Source organism: Monodelphis domestica, chromosome 5 (assembly GCF_027887165.1).
Source record: "Monodelphis domestica isolate mMonDom1 chromosome 5, mMonDom1.pri, whole genome shotgun sequence".
Taxonomy (NCBI): domain Eukaryota; kingdom Metazoa; phylum Chordata; class Mammalia; order Didelphimorphia; family Didelphidae; genus Monodelphis; species Monodelphis domestica.
Window position 1 is genome coordinate 274220847 of NC_077231.1, and position 14182 is coordinate 274235028.

Here is a 14182-nt window from a genome sequence, read left to right on the forward strand (position 1 = left end):
TGCTCATAACACCTAAGTTTATATGATGGGGAGTTTGCGCTTTTTTTTAAATTTCCAACTTCAATAGTAGCAGCAGGACACTTAAAATAGAGATCTTCTGTACGACAAGTTCTGAACTCACTCTATCAAACACTTAACTCCCCATGGCAGACTCTGTCCTCAAGATGTGGGTGCCACATATCCTCTGAGAGAATAGGAGCACCCCAAGGGACTGAGTAAAGCCTTTTTTGTGTTGTAACTCACAAACGCCCACCTCCCTCTGTTTCCCACTGTGATTATCAGCTGATTTCAGTTCACAAGACAGACATTAATTAGTTTTTAGAAAGGTGTATTTTAGTATGTCAGTATCATTGGTACAAAACATTCTCCTTCTGTGACACTCTCTCACAGGAGCATGTTACATAGCCTAGGGGAAGAGTAGGCTCATACTTAGAGAGCAAATGTGTCAGAGATAACTCACAGCTCAGCTCTTGGAAATCTTTTTTGCTGGAGTCCTCAAGATATTCCTTCAATATGCTCTGTGTGTGTGTGTGTGTGTGTGTGTGTGTGTGTACACAGCATTCCTGCTGAGTTCTTTATAGAAAGAGCTTTGTATCTACTTTCTTCATGCTGTCCAATCTATCTTCGAATTCTAATGCAGATACTGCCATCAACCATTCTGGGGATAATCCCTAGGACATTGTGGGAAAAGTCCAAATATTCCATACCTCTCAGAGTTAGGAGGGAGGATGAAGGAGATGAACAGTGAAATAAAGGCTCAGAGAAATCCATTCTCTCTTTGGAGTTTAGCTGGAATAATCACTGGCCTCTTGCAAAGCACTACAATCCTGATCCCAACTAGATCTGCAGAGGATGAGACCAAGCATCTCATATAATTCAGAGACCTCCTGCCACACCTAGGAATGCCTCTAGACAATACTTATATCTAGAAAGCCATTGAGATGCATTCTCTCATGATAAATATATTAAGGTAAGGCTTCTTTCTTTTCCCTTACTTCAAATAGGATGGAGACAGATTGAATTGATCTACTCAATCAACTTTATACTAAACTGCATCAATCACAAAAGAAGATCTCTTCTAAAAACCAAAGGAATGTATATTCATGCCATTCAATGGCTAGTTCCCACTTTATAACAGATGGTTATGTTAAAACAAAAATGTGGTGCCACAGCAGAATAAATAGAGGAGTAGCCTTAGTGTCAGAAATATGTAGCTTTAAGTTCTGCTCCTGAACTGACTCAAAATTGCTTTCTGACCTAATTTAACATTTCAGCACCACAGACAACTCTCTAAGACTAAAAGTTGTAGCAATTACTGGTCAGTATTGGTAAAGGGAATTTTCATACCCAGAGTGTCTTAAAATGATGAAATCACAAGTCCAGCAGGCTCCCTCCACTTCCCACTAAAATTTATATCTATATCTATACTTTTATTAACAATAGCTAGCATTTTAAGGTTTGCAAAACACTGAATACAAATGATCTCATCTGATCCTCCCAAAAAATCTATGAGGTGGGTACTATGATTATTCCCATTTTATCAATGTTGAAACTGAGTCAGAGGTTAAGTGACTTGCCACGAGCTACATAGTGTGTGCTGAGGCATCACTCTTATGTAAATATTCCATGATAACATTGTCAGATTAGTAACACTGAAGATGTCTGTCTGAAAATATTAGTTACCTGAGCAGGACACAACTGTATGCTAACTATACATCCCTTAAACAAGGGTTATTCATCTTTTGTGTCAGACCCCTTTGGCAGTCTGATTAAGCCTAGAGTACCATTCCCATAGTAATGATTTTTGATACACAAAATAAAGTACAAAAGATTTCAAAGGAAACCAATTATTTGGAAATACAATTATATAAATATAAAATAAACAAGTTCATGGATCCCAGGTTAGAGACCCCTGGCCTAAATAGAACCTACACAGTGCCCCTGTGAATTCCTTTTGTCAATATATGAGGATAGCAGTTTGCTCCACTACCTGCTTTCCCACTACAAAGGCAAAGCCACTATCATTTCTGTAGTAAATATTCAGAAAGCATAGGTCCTGAAAATGTTTCATCACAGCCGACAACGATTTCTTGTCCTCATCGATTGGGCTGAACAATAAGTAATAGGGTATTTGATGAATCCAAAACAAGACCCACAGTGCTAATTAAGGAGTAACCCAGAATAGGAGATGATAAATAGAAAAAACAAAACAAAACAAAATATGTTGCTTTCTTCACCTAAGAGATAAATGAAAAGTTCGGAGGCAAAATGCCTTGTAAGAGTCTGCTTATTTCAGCTTCACCATCCTTGAAGCCCTTTAGAGAGAACCTCCTTCATGAGGCCTTTGTCTTTCAACTGAATTCTTTAATTAAAAATTAAAGGTCTGAGGTACTTTTTGCTTCCCAACTTGAAGTCACTCATGGAAATCACTGGGTACTTGTTAGGAAATGGAAAATAATAATGTCTGATTTGTACCCACCTAGAACAAAAATATGGCAACTGGTATTGGAATTAAATGGAAGACTTGGACGAAAGGAGAGAATATGTTCACTGACTGAGAGTGCCAGACTTGAATGCAGAGAGAAATGAGTTTGACTTCTAGCTCAAAAAAGTAATAGTTATGTGACCCTGGGCAACCTATTAACCTTTTGTCAGCCTATAAGATGGGGATATCAGAGTGTTATGATAATTAAATGACAATCAAATGAGAGGCAAATCAAATATATATATATATGTACATATATATATGTATGTACATGGAGAAAGGAAGAGACAGAGTTTTGTAAGTCTTATGGTGTTATATAAATGTTTGCCATTATTATAAGAATTACATTCATTCACTCAAAATCAGGATCATAGAGGGACTCATCTAGGAGAAATGAGAAGGGAACATACTATTATTAAGCTTCAGAGGCTTAGTGTTTAGTGAGAACAATATGGAGAAGAGAGTATACTCCAGTAAGCTATTTTTGACCCTGGAGAAGTAAGTCATTTGAAAGGGATGTTTAAAGATTATAATATAAAAAAAATTGGACAACTGTTTCAATTTCTCCTCTCCTTAGAGTTCACAGCAAAATTATTGATTTCTTATTTTGATGGTGTAATATAATGAAGACTTCAGATATTTTTGAAATTCATCACTTGCTTTTGTTCCTCAAGAAAGATGAATTAAATAGACAGCTTCAGACGACTTGAGCTCAAATTTCAATCTCTTCACCATTCTCCCTAGCCAAAAGTCCTGTGGCAAAACATTTAGTCTCTCTGATATTCAGTTTCTTTACCTGTAGAATTGATATGCTAATAATGTTGCTACTACTTGCCTGTCAAAGTTGTTGTGATGACCAAATGAGAATGTATAGGCACTGTTTTATAAAATTTAAAGTACTGGTTTAGAGGCGGAGTCAAGATAAGGTCTTAGAGCCAGTGAAAGTTCAGACCTCTGAAAACCCTTCCTTGTTGATTAAAAACCAAATGGTCCAAGGAAACTAAAAACCAAACCTAACAATAGGACAGAGCCAAGGAACCCTCCTGCTGGACTCAACTTAAAAGGTACACCCCCAAAAAGCCTGAATTCAAGAACACACAGGCCTAAGGGAAAGGGATAAGGAAGGTCCCAAGACCCCTCCCCAACCTACAGTACTGAGCCTACAGCACTGGCTGGAATCTCTGGGCAGGCAAGGGTGTTAGTCTGGAGGGAGTACATTGAGGAAAAAGCTGTGCTAGGCTCAGTGCTTTGAACACAATCATTAGGGAAGCATCTTGAGAAGTGCAGAGCAGGTAGCCTAGTTACAGCCGAGACATGCCATACTGCACCCCCTCCCTGAGGTTTTGGCCTCAGGGCACCTCCAGTTCTGCAATTTCAACTTCATTGGACTTATTCTTATAAAGCCTTCAGAGGGCAGGGAAGCTCAAGTTCCAAGACCCCTTCTCCACACAATGCTCTGAAAGCTTTGCTGACTAAGCTGCAAGGGTGAAGGTTGACAGAAAAGACAGATGCAGCACATAATGAGAGGAGCAAGACCACAGGCAACTACAGGGGGCAAAGTACAGGGAAATATGAGCAAACAACAGAAAAAGAAAAAATAAATTACATTGGACAGCTTATATCCAGGCAATGAACAAAGAGAAAATGTAACAGGAAGATCAAGAAACACTAATCAAAAACACAGAAACTCCAGGGAATTGGACACAAGCTTTGGAAGAACTCAAAATACAATTCAAAACACAATTAAGAGAGGCTGAAGACAACTGGGAAAAGAACTTAAAAAGCAAGATAAGTCCACTGGAAACAGAAAACAATGTCTTGAAAGCCAAAATTAATCAGTCTGAAAATGAGGCAAAGGAGATGAAAGATCAGAAGGAGAAGGGTGACCAAAAAGCCAGGGATGAAATTCAGTCATTTAAAAGCAGAATACCACAATTATAAGCAAGCAACTTCACAAAGCTGCAGGAAACTATAAAACAAAATCAAAAGAATGAAAAAATGAGGAAAATATGAAATATCTCATTCACAAAACAGAAGATTTAGAAAATAGTTCCAGGAGAGGCAACTTAAAAATCACTGGTTTACCAGAACACCATGACAAAAGAAAAAGCCAGGAAATCATCCTTCAGGAAACTATCCTTGAAAACTTCCCCAATATTCTAGAACAAGAGGGAAAAGTAGAGGTTGAAAGAATTTGCAGATTGCCTCCTGTACTTAATCCCCAACTGACAACACACAGGAATATTATAGCCCAATTCAAGAACTACCAGACCAAGGAAAACAATATTACAAGTTGCTAAGAAGAAGTCATTCAGATACCATGGAACTACAGTAAGGATAACATAGGATCTGGCTGCATCTACCCTTTAATGTTCTGGAAAGCAAGGGAACTAGTTCTACAACTAAGAATCAGCTACTCAGAAAACTGACTATATTATTGCAGGGGAAAGTATGGTCATTTAATAAAATAGAAAAATTCCAAGTATTCGTGAAGAAAAGACAAGACCTGAACAGAAAATTTGATGCCCAAACACAGAACTCAAGAGAATCATCAAAAGGTAATTAAGAAATGGGGGAAAAAACAAAAACAAAACAAAACAAAATTTTTAAGGGACCCAATAAGTTAAAATGATATGTATTCCTACAAGAAAAGAGGATATTGGTAATGCTTAAAAATTGTTATTATCACCTGGGTAGCTAGAAGAATTATACTTAGAGGGAACAGTGACAAACTGTTTTGGATAAAATGCCAAGAAATAAAGATGTATATATACATATATATGTAATATATACACATGCATACATATATATGTATGCATATATGTGTGTGTGTAAATATATATATATATATATATACACACAATTAGAGTTAAAAAAAGAGGTTAATACTAAGAGAAATGAGTGAGAAAAGAAACAAAATGGGGTAAATTTATATGTCATAAAGAAGCTAATGGTGGAAAGGGGAGAACATCAATACACTGGAAGGGTAAAAAGGTTAAAGAAAAAAAATACTCAATTCCTACGTGCATTGAAATTGACTCAAAGAGGGAAGAACAATCAAATACATTGTGGCAGAGAATTGATGTGCACCCTATAGGGAAGTAGAAGGGTAACAAATAGACTGGTGGGGAGGGAAGCAATACAAGGGAGGGAGAGGGTGGGGGGTAGTTTTAAAAAAACTGTAAAAAATAAGAAAGGATGGGGTAGAAAGGGAAGTAAAATAAGGGTAGGAATTAGGGGGACTGATTAAAAACAAAACACTGGTGTTGAAGGAAATAGTAAAAGAAGAAATGGCAGGACTAGGATTGGAAATAAAAATTCTGGGAAATGCACAGCTGGTAATCATAACTCTGAATGTAAATGGAATGAACTGACCCATAAAACTCAAGCGAAAAGCAGAGTGGATTAGAAACCAAAACCCTGCCATATGCTGTCTATAAGAAACATCAAATTAAAATTTTTGTACAAACAAAACCAAAGCAACCACAATTAGAAGGGAAGTAAGAAATTGGGAAACAATCTTCATAACAAAAACCTCTGACTAAGGTCTAATTACTCAAATTTATAAAGAGCTAACTTAATTGTACAAAAATCAAGCCATTCTCCAATTGATAAATGGGCAAAGGACATTGTGAATTTCAGATCTTCTCCATTTTTGCTTAGTCTTAAAATTCTAGCAACCCATAATGTATACACCCCTACTTTAAGATTAATTGTTGAGGATGACCTATGATGACATGTGCTAGCAAATGACAAATAAGAAAAAGCTGACAGACCCCCTGGGCTGTCCTAAATCAAGCTTAAGCTACTACTGGTACATGTGAGATGCAAGAAGTGATGTAAAGAATGGTCTATATATTTTACATCACTTACTCTCTCTGGGGTCTCTCTCACTCTCAGAGACTTTGTGTTTTTTTCCACATTTGGAGCTAGTGGCGGTGTCCTTGCAGTTCTTGTTGCATTTTGGTTTTTGCGGTTTGTTGGTGAGGTGACTGGGAGAAGCTCTGTAGTATGGGTTAGGTGAGGCTTCTTCCCTGAGTGACCTTGGTGAGGTGACTGTTTCCTCCTTTCCTTGACTTTCAAATCCTATCTGGCTTGCCAGAGCAGTCCAATTCCTTTCTCTCTCTCTCTCTCTCTCTCTCTCTCTCTCTCTCTCTCTCTCTCTCTCTCTCTCTCTCTCTCTCTCTCTCTCTCTCTCTCTCTCTCTCTCTCTCTCTCTCTCTCTCCTTCTTCTTCTTAATTTTCCCCTCTATTGTAATTAAAGAACCATAAAAATCCCAAACTGACTTGAATATTTTACTGGAATTGAATTTAATCCCTGGCGACCACTAGTAATACATATTCAGTCAACAACCCTAATTTTATCCTTAACAACATGAATAGGCAATTTTCAGTTAAAGAAATCAAAACTATTAATAAGCACATGAAAAAGTGTTCTAAATCACTTATAATCCGAGAGATGCAAGTCAAAACAACTCTAACATGACAGCAACAGGAAGTAATGAATGCTGGAGGGGATGTGGCAAAGTTGGGATATTAATTCATTGCTGGTGGAGTTGCTAATTGATCCAACCATTCTGGAGGGCAATTTGGAACTATGCCCAAAGGGCAATAAAAGACTGTCTACCCTTTGATCCAACCATAGCACTGCTGGGTTTCTACCCCAAAGAGATAATAAGGAAAAAGACATGTGCAAGAATATTCATAGCTGTGCTGTCTATGGTGGCAAAAAATTTGAAAATGAGGGGATGCCCTTCAATTGGGGAATGACTGAACAAATTGTGGTATATGTGGGTGATGGAATACTATTGTGATCAAAGGAATAATAAACTGGAGGACTTCCATATGAACTGGAACGACCTCTAGGAATTGATGCATAGTGAGAGGAGCAGAACCAGGAGAACATTATACACAGAGATTGATACTCTGTGGTACAATCAAATACAATGAATTTTTCCATTGGTGGCAATGCAGTCATCCAGAACAACTCAGAGGTATTTATGAGAAAGAACACTATCCACATTCAGAGGAAAACTGTGGGAGGAGAAACACGGAAGAAAAACAATTGCTTGATTACATGGTTTGAGGGGGATATGATTGGGGATGGAGATGCTAAATGATCATCCTAGTGCAAACATCAACAACATGGAAATAGGTTCTGATCAAGGACACATGTAATAACCCAGTGGGATTGCCTGTCAGCTATGGAAAGGGTGGGGGGAATAGAGGGAGGGAAAGAATATGATTCTTGTAACCAAGGAATAATGTTCTAAATTGACTAAATAAAATTTAAAAAAAAAGAAAAATATATAAATTAGTTAATTAATTATTTAGTTAATTAATTAATAAAGTGCTGGTCTAAAGGTCAGCTTGATAAAATGAAATCTCTCGACCTTCAAAATTTTAAAGCTATAGACTTCAGTTCTAATAACTGCATGGAGTCTAAATTAGGGGGAAATATGGGCAGTTATCTCAGTTCTATAGTTACGGAAAATTATATTTGAACATTTTAGGCTAGTAATGCATGCATATAGCTTGTATCCTTATAACTATAGAAGTTTTCTTAAGAATCTAAAAATCTCTCAACTATCCCATTCAAAGGAATCAGTCAACAACTCCATAGTAAATATACTTACTGGTACTTTCCTACATTGCTTTTCTCAGTCCTATGGATTGGAGGAGTACAGCTTTCTTTGTCAATTCACAATATCACCTCTAGTCCTCCCTAAAACTTAGAACCAGATTCAAAAATAAAGGGAGAGCTTTTGTCTCCCATCCTTTAGCTAGGATCACTATTCTATAAGCTTTGATATACTTTTGTTATTGGAAGCTCCAAGTCCAGAGCCAAACTATAAATCTCATTCCATGATTTGATTAAGTTAACCAGTACCTGCAAAAAGCATATAGTCTGACTGCGTCATAACCGTAGAGAAATTTGGGTTTCAGTTTACTTGAATTTTATCAATGTAAATATTCTGTCCATTGCACAGATGCATCTATGACTACTCTCCTTTGCAATTCTTATTTATATATTTCCATAGATTCACCATGAAGAACTTGCCCAATGTGCCTTCCTTGAATTGTCCTGACATCATAAGGATACCAATAGAGGTCTCTGGCTTTTCATCTCTTGCCCTTTATCTTGGTTTATTCAATTTTAGAATGAAGAGTTCAAATCTGATGACTTCTATGGTCACTTCCTAACATATTATGGTCCTATGACTTTTACATTTCAGATCCTAATAATAAGCATCTTACTCTCTATCAGAATCCTATATGCCACTTGATTCTTTGTTATATTGTATGTAGCATGCACACACATTTTAGGAATGTGCTGTTGCTGTTTAATCATTTCAGTCATGCCCAATTCTTCATGATCCCAGTTGAGATTTTCTTGGCAAAGATACTGGATTGGTTTGCCATTTCCTTCATTAGATCATTTTACAGATTAAGAAACTGATGTATATAAGATTAAGTAACTTACCCAGGTGACATAGTAAGTATCTGAGGCCATATTTGAATTCAGGAAGATAAGACTTCCAAATTTCTTGCTTGGCACTCTATCCACTGTACTATTTAGTTGTTCTAGGAGTGTGTATTTATCTCAAAATTTTCAAGTTTCTGAAAATGTTTGGGTTCAAATTTGCTTTCTTTCAGTTTTTTACATCCAAATGTGCTCAAGCTGCTCATAAAGAGTCATGTGGAAAATTAATATTGATTCAGATATTTTTTGAGAAATGGTTCCCTCTTTCATTTCCCCAAGAACAGTTTTACTTTAAAGCTGAGACAAGGATAATTTTAAGGAAAAAGCATAGCAGTTAGGGATTTATTGGAGGAGATGACATCTAAGATAATAATCTCAGGATTTTATGAGGCTATGCAATATAAAGGTGGGAGATGGCATACACAGGGTCCACCCAATACTCATGTTTTTACTTAAAACATTTTCTAGAAAATGAGAAAAATCACAATATCTAACCCCATTATTCCTTTTTTATATGAAGTATCTAAATAAGGTTTCTAAATCCAAATAAATATACAACATATAACAAAATATCAGTGTATATTCACAGCAATAATTGAGTTAAAATGCATGTATACACACATGGCAATATGGATGCTGCTTATCATAAATACCCCATCATTTAAGCTATTTAAAAATCAAGTGCTTAAAAATAACCTCGTGATGGAGAGATTTAGTAACTTATGAGTGAACACAGAATTTCAGATGAAATTAATATGAAAGGCAAGAGCAGACTTCTTTATTTGCTATTGGATTTTTCATTTATTCAGCAGAAAATAACACATCTTTCCTAAAAGGTCAGACTGTTTCTACTTGTTTGTTTGTTCTGGGGCATATATTTTGAAAGTGACCATCTATGGATCCATCAATATAAAATAACTCATCTGGCAGAAAGACTTTTGGGGATAGACCCATGGCCTTACTTTATTATTCCACTATTTGGTGTTTGCAAGTTATTTGCTTCCAGTCACCTAAGTGACTTTAATTTCCCACTCCTAGACACCCTCAAATTTCTTTCTTCCCTTATTAAGTTTCAGTGGAGTAGAGAATCTGTTCCTTTATAGTCAGACCTTGCTGCTACATCAATGTGATGCTATTGTTATACGAACTCACAGCCTAGTATTATACTATTCAGGAAATAAAGCCTTTAGATGCACCTAAGAGATGTTCTATGATAAATACATGTGGATGTGTGTGTGTTTAATGAATATATATTTAATTGTTTTTGTTTAGCCCCTCTCAACAATGGCCACTGTCTCCTAACAACATAGAGGGATTTGGGAATGACAAATTGACATATAGAGGCTACACTTCATGAGGCAGTCACCATTTTATGGTAGTCTAATTATGATAATAAGTTCATAGCTAGAGCACATGGGCAATGAAGACAAAATAGGTCTCCTGCACATAACTTTGTGCCTCTGATATGATGAGTGATTTAATAAATGCAAAAAAGGGTTTTGAAAATAGCAGGAAAATATTGGACACTCTTGTGCTTTGTCTCTTTCAAATTCCAACTGAGTGTGTCTGTGTGCTTGTGTATAATTGTATAGTTTTGGTGGTTGATTTTGGAGCTCAACTGGATTTTTTTGGCCATTTGTGTTAACTATGTTATACCGTTCAGGGTCTGAAAGGAAGCTACTACCTTCTGATAATTAAATATATATTTCTTTAACAGTCACTATGGACATACCACTGTATCAGTGCTGGGGACAATACACAATTTTATCAGATTCTATGCCCTGCTCTTATAGAACTTATAGACCAGAGGATATACATATACTTCAGTCATTTCTCAGTTGTGCCCAACTCTTCATGACATGACTCATTTGGGAATTTCTTGGCAGAGAAACTACAGTGGCTTGTCATTTCTTTCTCCAGATCATTTTTTAGATGAGTCAACTGAGGCAAACGGGGTTAAGTGACTTGCCCCAGTTCAAAGAGCTAAGTCAGATTTGAACCCAGGAAAATGAAACTTCCTGACTCCATGTGTGGTACTCTATCCATTGTACTATCAAGCTGCCTGTGATACATAAACGGATGGCCAAAAACCCCAAAGAATCCATTATTTCATCATGGTGGGCCTTCCCTTTGCATTTTTTTATAGCTTAAGAAACCATCTTTTTGAGTGACTATGACTGGAGAAAAAAACTCAATAACATGTAATTCCTATCTTTGGAGGGATGGGGCAATAATTTTAGCTCATTTAATTGTTTTCTAAGATACAACAACTTCCCTTTTCAATTCAATTAAAACAATATTCATTAAAGATATACTAGCACTATTATGTTCTGACAATAGTAATGCAGTCCACTGCAGACTTTATACTCTTGGGAGGTCCTAAAAGAAATTTTGATTTGACAATTTCTATCTTTTGTAATGAAATAAAGTTAACCTGAACAGGGTGGAGAATGTACACAGAAAGATCTGTAAAGAAATCAGGGAGAAAGAGATCAACAAGTTTCTGATATAAGAGATATGTTCCATATAGTGTAGCTTTCTTATTTGACTCTATTTAACCGGGCTGATATTGAGCAAACAGCTTAAAAATTCTATATCCATCATCTTGTCTGCAAAATAAGGTGGCTATACTAGGTAACCATGGCAGCCAGTTGGTACAGTAGGTAAAGTGTCAGTTCTGGAGTCAGGAAAATGAGTCTTCCTGAGTTCAAATCTGACCTCAGACATTTATATTTATGTGCCCCTGAGCAAGTCACTTAACACTGTTGTCCTCTGTCTGTTTCCTCATTTGTAAAATGAGTTGCAGAAAGAAATGGCAAACTATTCCAGATAATTTTCCCAGAAAATTACAAATGGAGTCATGAAGAGGCAGAAGCAACTGAAATGACTGCACAACAACTAGGTGATCCCTAATGTCTTTTCCATTTTTGACATTCTGTGGTCCTATGAGATATAAATATTATAAAACTGAAAAATTATATATTTTTCCTTCTCAGTTAGTGCTCCCAAATCATAAATCATTGTTAGGCTCAGTTTCTTTGATCTATATCACACATGTCATTTGTTATGCCATTTCTAATAGCATAAATCCCCAGATCCCCAGACTCAAACACGTAGAAAATGCTTTTAAAAGTTTATGGAGTAGAATAGAGTTGTCAAAAACTGAATTCTTCCTAAAAGCAGATCCTATGACTGCTGATCAGCTTACTCTCCTGTTCTGTTAAACAAAGAGTGGCAGAAAAACAGTGATTAAGGAAACTTGGAACAAGGCATAAAGATCATATTTTCATCACCTGAAACCTATTGATTGATCTATTGGTCATTTAAAAAACATTTTAGCATGGCGGATAGATAGCTTTCCTCAGAACTTTTGACCCTACAATCAAATTGGAGCAGTAGATAAAGTGCTGGAACTCGAGTCAAGAAGACCCACATTCAAATGTGCTCTCAGACATTTACTATCCTGACCTCTGGCAAGACACAACCTCTGTTTGCCTCAGTCTCCTTAATTCTAGATAAGGATCATAAAAACATCTATTTCCCAGGAATGTTGCAAGACTCAAAAGAAGTATTATTTGTAAAAGCATTTAACACAATGCCTGACAAATAGTAGGTGCTCAATAAATGCAAGCAATGATGATCGTTGATGAGAATGTGCTCTCTCTTATGTAGAAGCAATAAATTCTTGGGCAAGTCTCTTGACATCTCAGTGTTCTAGGCAAATCTCTAAAGCTCTAAATTGCAGAAAAGAACTCATCTGCATTCACAGAGGAAGTTCTCCACTGGGAGTTCTCCATGGTCAAAGATGAAATCATGGTCCACTAAAAAAAAAAAGGATAGTATTTTATCCCTTTTCACATGGTCTTCAAATCAGGAAAATTTTGGGCAAGACATAAAAACACTAAGAAGAAAGCGACTTCAAATCATTTTCTTGCTTCTATAGTATCAGAGCAAAAAACAAATTTAGTAGGGAAAAGTTCAGCTACATTTTGTCTAAATAATTACATTCTTTTCCTAGCTAAACAATGGCAAACAGGAAATGAATATGCTCAGCACCATGATAAACATTACTGTATTCCATGTCAGGGATACGATGTTTGTATATGTATCTATTTGTGTATGTGCATCTCTTTTATGTATATGCATGACTGTTATATGTAGAAAATATAGATGTGTGTATACATATATGCATTAATTTACATGTACATACATACATTTAGAGGTTCATGTGTTTATTTATGTGTAGATACCTAGGTACATATACATAACACATAGTGTGTTATTTTATATTACATACACCTAACTATATTATATGTTATCATATAGATCATACAAACGGTACATACATGTATATTGTATCTGATAAATAGGTACATATATATATATATTTACACTCATACATGTGTGTTTCTTTCAAATAAAACAACAAATAAATATTTGAGATTTGATTTGTACCTGCCAAAAGGCAGTATGGTTTGGGGGTTTAAATACCTGAAATATGAAGGGAGGAGTCTTAGAAAAAGCCTTAAAATCTTAAAAATACTGTCTCCCTCCTCTGAGTGTTGACACTAAAATACTGTGACTTACTGAGAAAGTCACTGTCTCTCTGACCTTGGGTTTTTTCATCTGTCAAACAGGGATCTGCCAAATTAGGGAAAATTATAGCTAATGAGATTATTGTGAGCAAAGTTTAATGGAAATGTACTACATTAAAAAAAGGATATATTTATATATATTCACTCCACTGCAGGGGCATGTTATTTAAGGTTAAGCCACAATATGCCTTTGTGAAACTCTTGATTCATTTGTCCTAGTTTTTCTCCTAGAAAATGTATAAACAGAACATTACTAATTAGTTCTTTGCTTTTCCCTGAAGATATTAACCTCTCTTCTACCCTTAAATATAAGATATATAGATGTATATATACAGATATATTCCATAATAATAATTTTCATTTAGATAGTTCTTTATTCTTTGCATATAGTCTCTTCTGTCTGAAATAAAATATATGAACATTTTTATTCAATTCCAATCAAAATTTCCTTCTGGCAGCTTCCTTGCAGAACTGAAATTCAGTTCCATAGAGGAAGGAATTAAGGAAGAAATATGTATCTGCACTACATTCCTGGCTATCTAAACAATTAAGCAATGTAGATGTTTATATCTGAAGTTCTCCCCTTTAATAATTTTGGAAATAGATCAATGGCCAATG